We start from the raw sequence: 8,107 nt of genomic DNA, 5'->3' as shown, positions 1-8,107 counted from the left end.
AGGTTGTTTATGGGGTCTGCAGCAGCCCCAGAGACACATGCTGCATACAGTTTCCCCTTTTCAGCTTCTGGCAAGTTGCCCAGAGGAACAAGGGTGGGTTTCTGTCTTCTGTTAGCTTAGTTCTCGGGTGGGGCTGGAGGGACTTTTTTTTTTCCCTGAGAGATGGGGTGAGTGTGTTATGGTGAATAACATGTTTCCCATAATTTGCCTTTTGAAAACACAAGGAAATTTGCATATGTGGCTGCAACAGCCTGGACACAGAGCCTTCTGGTCCTTCATTTCCCCACCGTGTCAGACTGCTCAAACTCAATAAACACTTGTTGACTGAATGAATGAGTCATAGAAATGGCAAGCCAGAGCTGGAAGGAAGGCCCCCTGGAGATCCTCTGAGCCAAACTGCTCAGGTTTCAAGAAGGGAAACTGAGGCCCAAAGAGGGGGAAGGGATGGAGGCTGCATACAGTGGTAGATTTCACAGCTTATGATGATGACAATAATAACAATAATAATTATTATGATGATGATTATAAATCTTTTCTGGGCGTTGGGTGTTTTCCAATTTACCAAAAGCTTTTCCATTGGCCAGACTCCCAGCAAGACTGTGGAGGAGGCAAGAAAAAGGTTAGAATTCTCTGTGTCATGGACCAGAGAAAAGAAGTTCAAAGCTATCAAGCAACTTACCCACTCATCCAGAAAGGGGTGAGGTGGAGTTCAGGAACAATTTCAGGCTTCTTTTTTCCATTTGGGTGTGAAATCCACCCCAGACTCAGCCTGACATTAAATCCCAGCTCTGCCACATGTGAGCTGTTGAAACAGCTCACTGCACCCATCCAAGCCTCAGTTTCCCCATCTGTAATTTGGGGCTTGCACTCTCGAGAATGGCACCAGAGAATGGATACAAACCCACCTTGGAAATTGTTAAGCAAACGGGAGGTCCCATTGCTAGAATTATGATGTGTCAGTGGCTCCTTCCATCCATCCAAGGGAGACAGCATTCTGATTCCAGCTCTTGAGATAAAAATAGCTTTAAGGGGAGGGGAGCAGCTCCCCAGGATATCTGGGCAGGATAAAAATAACCCTCAAGAACAGCTGGCTCCTTTTCTTCACTTTGGTATTCACCCACAGTCTTCTGATCTCTTATTCGGTTTCCCAAGTCGACCTACCATCCTAGGCAAACAATCCTCCTTGTTCTGGGGCCAGGCGGTGGCAAATATAGTCCAGGCTCTGGGAGTAGAGGCTTTGGAAGCAAGAAATATGGGTCCCATCCCACTTCTGTTTACAAGTCTCTGTGTGGTTCCAAGCAAGTCGTTCTCAGAGTCCCATTCTTCCTCCATACAGTGCTGTCCAATAGAACTTACTCCAAGGATGGAAATATTCTATGTCTGCACTGTCCAATACAGTAGCCACTAGCTGCGTATGGCTTTTGAACCCTTGCATTACTGTCAATTTTTCCCTTTATGTCTGTTAGTATTTGTTTTATCTATTTAGGTGCTCTTATATGGGGTGCATGCATGTTAATGAGTGTAATATTCTCCTCTTAAATGGATCCCATCATCATTACATAGTGTCCTTTGTCTTTCTTTACAGACTTTGTTTAAAAGTCTATTTTGTCTGATATGAGTATTGCTACCCCCACTTTCTTGTCATTTCCATTTGCATGAAATATCTTGTTCCATCCCCTCACTTTCAATCTATGTGTGTTTTTCGCCCTAAAGTGAGTCCCTCATAGGCAGCATATTGTAGATTCTTGTTTTTTTTATCCAATCTGCCACTCTATGTCTTTTGATTCGAGTACTTGCCTATTGAACACTTGAAATGTGGCTAGCATGACTAAGAAACTTAACTTTTATTTTATTTTTTTAATTTTAAGGAATTTAAATTTAAATAGCCACATGTGGCTAGTGAGTACGATATTGGCCAATGCAGGCTTTTAAATGGAGATAGGATGAGCACCTGCCCCGAGTCCTGTGGTAAGGATTGATAGCATGTATGTAGAGCCTGGCACGGAAGAGATGCTCACTGCTTGTTTACGCCTCCCTCTCCCCCACCCCCTTGAAATGTGGATTTTTACAAGTGTCTTGGAGCTGAAGAATCCCCCTTTGGGAACATGCAGCTCCTCTTTGAAGACTGGTGGAGAGGTGAATGGAACGGTGGGAGGAAAGAGGCTTCTGTGCTGGGTGGGCTGGGAGAGCAGGAAGCATGTCCAAAGCAGATGACAAGGCCAGCTCAGAGTTAAGGACAAAAATGGCTGCACCTGCCCATTTCTACCTCCACTTTTTTACTTTCATGGGCACCAGTACTCAAAAGGGGTCTATCTTAGAAATTCCTTTTCTTTGCATAGACGTGATTCAGGTCATGGACTTTAGAATCAGATGGTTCCTAGATTAGAATTTCAGTTCTGTCAGTTACTAGCTGTGTGACCTTGGGCAAGTTGCCAGCCTCTCTGTTTCCCATCTGTAAAATGAGTAGAATAATTCCTACCTCTGAGGGTTTTGTGAGCAATCAGTGAGCTAATGTGTGCAAAGCTCTGTGCAGTGGTCCAGCATATAACAAGTGCTTAAGAAACAGAAGCCATGGCCAATTTTTTAGAAATAAAACCCTTTAACTCCCACCCCAACTGGAGTCCAGTGAGATGCCTGAGAAGCCAATGATGGGGTATCTCCAGAAGACCTCTTTTTGGATGGTCGTCATGGTGAAGACGGGACCAGGCACAGGAACAAGTCCTTGTACCCTCAGATGGCAGATAACCCATCAAACTGAGCTGGAAGCCATCCTGAAGCATCTAGCATTTCTGTTGATCCTGCCAAATGGCAGTCTCCTGGGACCCAACCAGAGATGGGAACTCTGCTACCTCTTGAGGTAGGTGATACAAACTGATAGAAAGTCTTTCCTGGGATCCAAGGGACGCCTGTCTTTCTGTGATGTCCTGCCCTTGGTTTTCGTACAGTCTCCACTTTCCAAATTCAACTTCCTTCCACTGCTGCCTCAGGTGGGAAGTGTCTGCTGATTAGTCCTAGTGAAAATACCCAGCACAGGGGCTGGCTCACCCGGGTCAAGGACAGGCTTAATCTTTGTTGAGTTGGAGGAGCTGAAACTCAGAAGCTCCAAACCTGCCCCCAGTTAAGAACAGAGGATGTCTTTCATCAGCATGTCTTATTTTGTGGACAAAGGAACCGAGGGGGTGTTGTTTTATCCATCTGTTCATCCACTCCCTTGCTGAAAAGTAATTACTGAGCACCTACTGTGTGCCAAGGAACACAGAAATAAATTCCTGTCCCCTAGGTTTATAAGCTGGTAGGGAGACAGCTGTATCAACGGTGATTATAACGGTGTGATATGGGCTATCATGTCAGGGATGGAACCAGGGTGAGGTGAGTAAAGCACTTATCTGAGGAACAAAATTTAATGCAATGCCAAAAAACTCAGTCATCAAGATAAATAATATTTTACTGTAATATTTTATTTTATTTATTTATTTATTTTGGCCTTGCCGTGAGGCTCACGGGATCTTAGTTCCCCAGCCAGGGATTGAACCCAGGCCACGGCAGTGAAAGGGCCGAGTCCTAACCACTGGACCACCAGTGAATTCCCTGTATTTTTTTTTTTTTTTTTTGCGGTACGTGGGCCTCTCACTGTTGTGGCCTCTGCCGTTTCGGAGCACAGGCTCCGGACGCGCAGGCTCAGCGGCCATGGCTCACGGGCCCAGCCGCTCCGCGGCATGTGGGATCTTCCCGGACCGGGGCACGAACCCGCGTCCCCTGCATCGGCAGGCGGACTCTCAACCACTGCGCCACCAGGCAAGCCCCCCTGTAGTATTTTAAAAAATCAAAATGAATGCAAAAAAATCATGATGAACAAAAGATAAAACTTTTAAATGAAGACAGGATCAAAATGACTGATTTTTCCTTTTGCCTCAGGCTGTAATATGGCTTGGCTCAGCACTGTATTATGGGGGATGTCGCACGGCTGCTGTGGGACAGAAAAGGCAGGCAGGTGATCCAGCCAGTGATGTGCTGGAATGAACTCATATCGGTTTGCGCATTTCTTCCCAACCCTGCACTCAGAATCTGGCAGATGCTAAGAATCCGGGTTTTCCCCTCCCTTTCTGGAGAGCCGATTGTTAACTGTTTGCCAGCCACCCACTATATCCAGCCTGCATTGGGGTGGGGGTGGGCCTTTAAGAAAATTTTCCTAGAAAAGGAGATACCTTCCAAATTTTGCAGGATAAGAATCTAGAAAAGGAGAGAAAGAGCATCCCTCTAAAGAAGGAACTCCATATGTAAAGCACCAGAGGAGTGGGGGAGAAATGCGTATTTTTTTAGGAAACCGCAAGGAGCACAGTGTAGTTGGAAGAGGTGATGCTGGAGAAGGAAATTTCAAGAAGGCAGAGAAGGTCACAGCACCAAGTGATGCCCCAAGATCGAGCAAGACCTGGGATTGTGCTGGGGGAGGAGGCTGCAGATCCGGGGGAAGAGGAGGATGCTTCCTACTTCTGCAGTGTCCAGACTACCAGCCCAAGCAGGAGACCTCAGTGGTGAGCTAATCAATAACAAGATCTCTGGGGAAAAAAAGCCCCGATTTGTTACATTGGCAAATTTCAGAGGTGTAAGTACTCCCGCCCTGGCCAATTTCAAGCTGCCAGTGTATGTCACTGAATGTCGAGTTAAGCAGAGATGCTCCGTAGCACATCATTATGTAGTACGTCCACCCTCCAGTTACAACAGATGTCAATAATTTCAAGAACACAGATAATAGTAAAATGCACTAAGATAACTAGAAAGAGATGAGTTTTGAGTGTTAGTTACTTTGTTTTCAATATAATTTGCTTTTAAAATTTTAAGTTTATGCAATTTACTTCTTAAAAAGAGCTTGACAGCAGCTCACAAACTTCCTGAAAATTGAACCAGCTGCTCTGCTGAGCGAGTCAGAGTAAGCATGAGCCGGCTCCAGCGCACCAGTGGGAGAAGAGATTTTGGTCCTTACTTGCTGCGCGTCCATGGTGGGGTGGTGCTTTCTGACTCCCTGGGCTTCATTTTCCCCACTTGAGAGACTGGGTCAGCCTGATCATGAAGTGCTCCTTGCCCTGACCCTCTGTGCACAGGGACATGGATGCACGCCTCTGGGTGGCTTCCCAGGATGAAGCTGCAGTCCCTGGGACATCAGAGAGTCCAAAGCAATCAAGATTCTCAGATTTAAAAAAAAAAAAAAAAAAGATTCTCAGATTTTCACCCAGGAAAAAGGACAGCCCGGGGCCAGTTTTGGCCCCAAGGTTTCATGTCTTCACCACTTCGAGAACTACTGTTTTATTCTGAAGGATTGGCACCTAAACGATCTGAGAATATCACAAAAATAATGATAGCAATATATACAACCTATATTTGTTACAATTTTACCATGTGCCAGACACTGTTCTAAGTGCTTTATATATATTAACTCATTGAGTCCTCATTATAGGCACAAGGTTGGTAATATTATTATACCAATTTAAGAGATGAGGATGCTCAATAAAAATAAATAGATAAATAAATAAGGACTTTGGGATTAACAGATACTACTATATAAAAAATAGATAAACAACAAGGTCCTACTGTATAGCACAGGGAACTATATTCAGTATCTCGCAACAACCTGCAATGGAAAAAAATCTGAAAACTAATATACATACTGAAGTATAGTTGATTTACAATGTTGTACTAATTTCTGCTGTACAGCAAAGTGATTCAGTTATACATATATATATTCTTTTTTTTTTTTTTTGCCAAGGAGCCAACACTTTATTTGGGACTGAAACACTTTAATGTACACCTGAAACTAACACAACATTGTAAATCAACTATACTCCAATAAACTTTTTAAAAAGATGAGGATGCTAGTGCTATCACAATTCAAAAGATGGAGAAATGTACAAAAGAGGTTACCAAGAAGTTAAATGGCATGCCCAAGACCACACAGCTAGAGATTTGAACTGAGATATGCTGTTAGCCATTACCGACGCGTTCAACAAGGGCAGCCAGTGAGAAGAAGCATGCTTTTGCAACTCAACACAACAAGCAGAGACCCATTCCCTGCGGGGACCATCCAGCCAAGGCCAGCTGTATTTGATCACAGGGACTGATGAAGTGGGAGAAAGGAAGAGTCACCACGGAGGCGCACATTAATAACCCTAAGTTCACAGAAGAGGAAACAGGCTCAGGGAGGAAAAGAGGGTTGCCGAGGTCCCATAGTGCTAGTACAGAGTGGAGCTCTAACGTGAGCCCAGGGGTGTCAACTTGGCCACGTGCTGCAGCCAACCTCAGGTGCTGGGCAGACATGGGGTTCATATAAAATCACAACCATTCCCAGATATCCAGATAGGTGAGATTCCAGATAAGAACCTGGTTGAAAAACTGCAGGGACTTCCCTGGTGGCACAGTGGTTAAAAATCCGCCTGCCAGTGCAGGGGACCTGGGTTCGAGCCCTGGTCCGGGAAGATCCCACATACAGTGGAGCAGCTAAGCCCTTGCACCACAACTACTGAGCCTGCGCTCTAGAGCCCACGAGCCACAACCACTGAGCCCGTGTGCCACAACTACTGAAGCCCGCGCGCCTGGAGCCCGTGCTCCACAAGAGAAGCCACCGCAATGAGAAGCCCGCACACCGCAACAAAGAGTAGCCCCCGCTTGTCGCAACTAGAGAAAGCCTGCGTGCAGCAACAAAGACCCAACGCAGCCAAAAATAAATTAATAAAATAAATTAATTACCAAAAAAAAAGAGAAAAACTGCAGAATATAAGGAGAAAATACCCCTCAGTGAATAAATTGCCCAGCCCCGGGAAAGAGGAGTGGTAATCACCCATCTCTGATGATCACCATTTTTTTTTTTTACCCTTGCAAATGCGTGTGTGCGGGTATTAGTACATAGGGTCCTACACTAATGACAGCAGTTAGCCAGGATTCGAGGGCTGATAAAGTCTCACAGGGCTCAAAACAACAATGCTTACATATCTGCAGTGCCTTGCAGGAAAACGGTGCAATGTAGCAACTGCACTAGGGTGAGAATATTCTTCACAGCCAAAGGCTGCCTCACAGCAAGGGCTCTGGAGAGGCCAGGTGTGAGCCCCAATTGTCCTCCCTTTGAAGGGCCAGACCAGGGTGCACTTTTTCTCTCAGATCAGTGACCACTGACTTGTACATGGAATGCCCCAAAGCCAGGGAACCCCGAAATGGAGTCTCAGCTGGGGTTTCTTATCCCCAGCCGGTCGTGTAGGCATATTCTTGCTAGCAAACCAGCCGCAATGGCAGAGGCTTCGGGGATCTCACCAAGACCGGGTACAATGCATTAGTCTCACTGTTATCAATCAACTACACTGAAACGTGAAATGCCTCCAACTCATGGGGACAAAGTAACGCTATTAATCAGTACGGTCATCAGTATGACCAGTGGTCAATGTCCTATAGTCACGGGTCCTTAAGCAAGGATGAGAGAAGCATATTTAACAAACAGCAATTCAGATAAGCTGAAAGGATGCACCATGCTTAGAAAAGGCTCCACTTAGGAGGTCAAAACTTTACTGCCCCAGAGGAGGCACATGAGAAAAACTTAGAGGTTCTCAATGGTCATCAGCTTAGTGTGAATGCTGTGGTGTGTTTTCCAAAAAAGCTAATAGGCACTCAGGTCAAATTAATAGAAACATAGAATATATATCGGGGGAGGTGATCGTCGTGTTCAACTCCATGCTCGTCAGATGCCACCTGGACTTTTGAGCTTTGCTGTGGTCACTTGGCAGCAGTTGGAGGAGATGATGCTGGAAGATATGACACTGGTGCCAGATGAATAGTGCCAGATGAGGAAACGAGAATGCTGGGCCTGGAGAAAGGATGCCTTAGGGGGTGGGGTTGTTACTTTCAGAGTGATTTCAGCCATGGAGTCAGGCTTTAGTTGACTTCGGAGCTGCTGTTCTCAACAGCCATTGTATAGGGGCTCTGGCTCCATGGCATGCGTCTGAAGAGCTCTTTGCAGAATTGGTTTCTTGGGTGGAAGGCAGAGTAGTGTGTGTGTGGCTCCTCTGTCTTCACTTTATAACGAGGAGAAGCATCCAGAGGCATTTGCATTGGTCATCTTTTCCTGGAA

The sequence above is a fragment of the Lipotes vexillifer genome, unplaced genomic scaffold (genome assembly GCF_000442215.2).
Source record: "Lipotes vexillifer unplaced genomic scaffold, Lipotes_vexillifer_v1.1 scaffold230, whole genome shotgun sequence".
In the NCBI taxonomy this organism is placed as follows: domain Eukaryota; kingdom Metazoa; phylum Chordata; class Mammalia; order Artiodactyla; family Lipotidae; genus Lipotes; species Lipotes vexillifer.
This window is presented reverse-complemented; position numbering follows the sequence as displayed.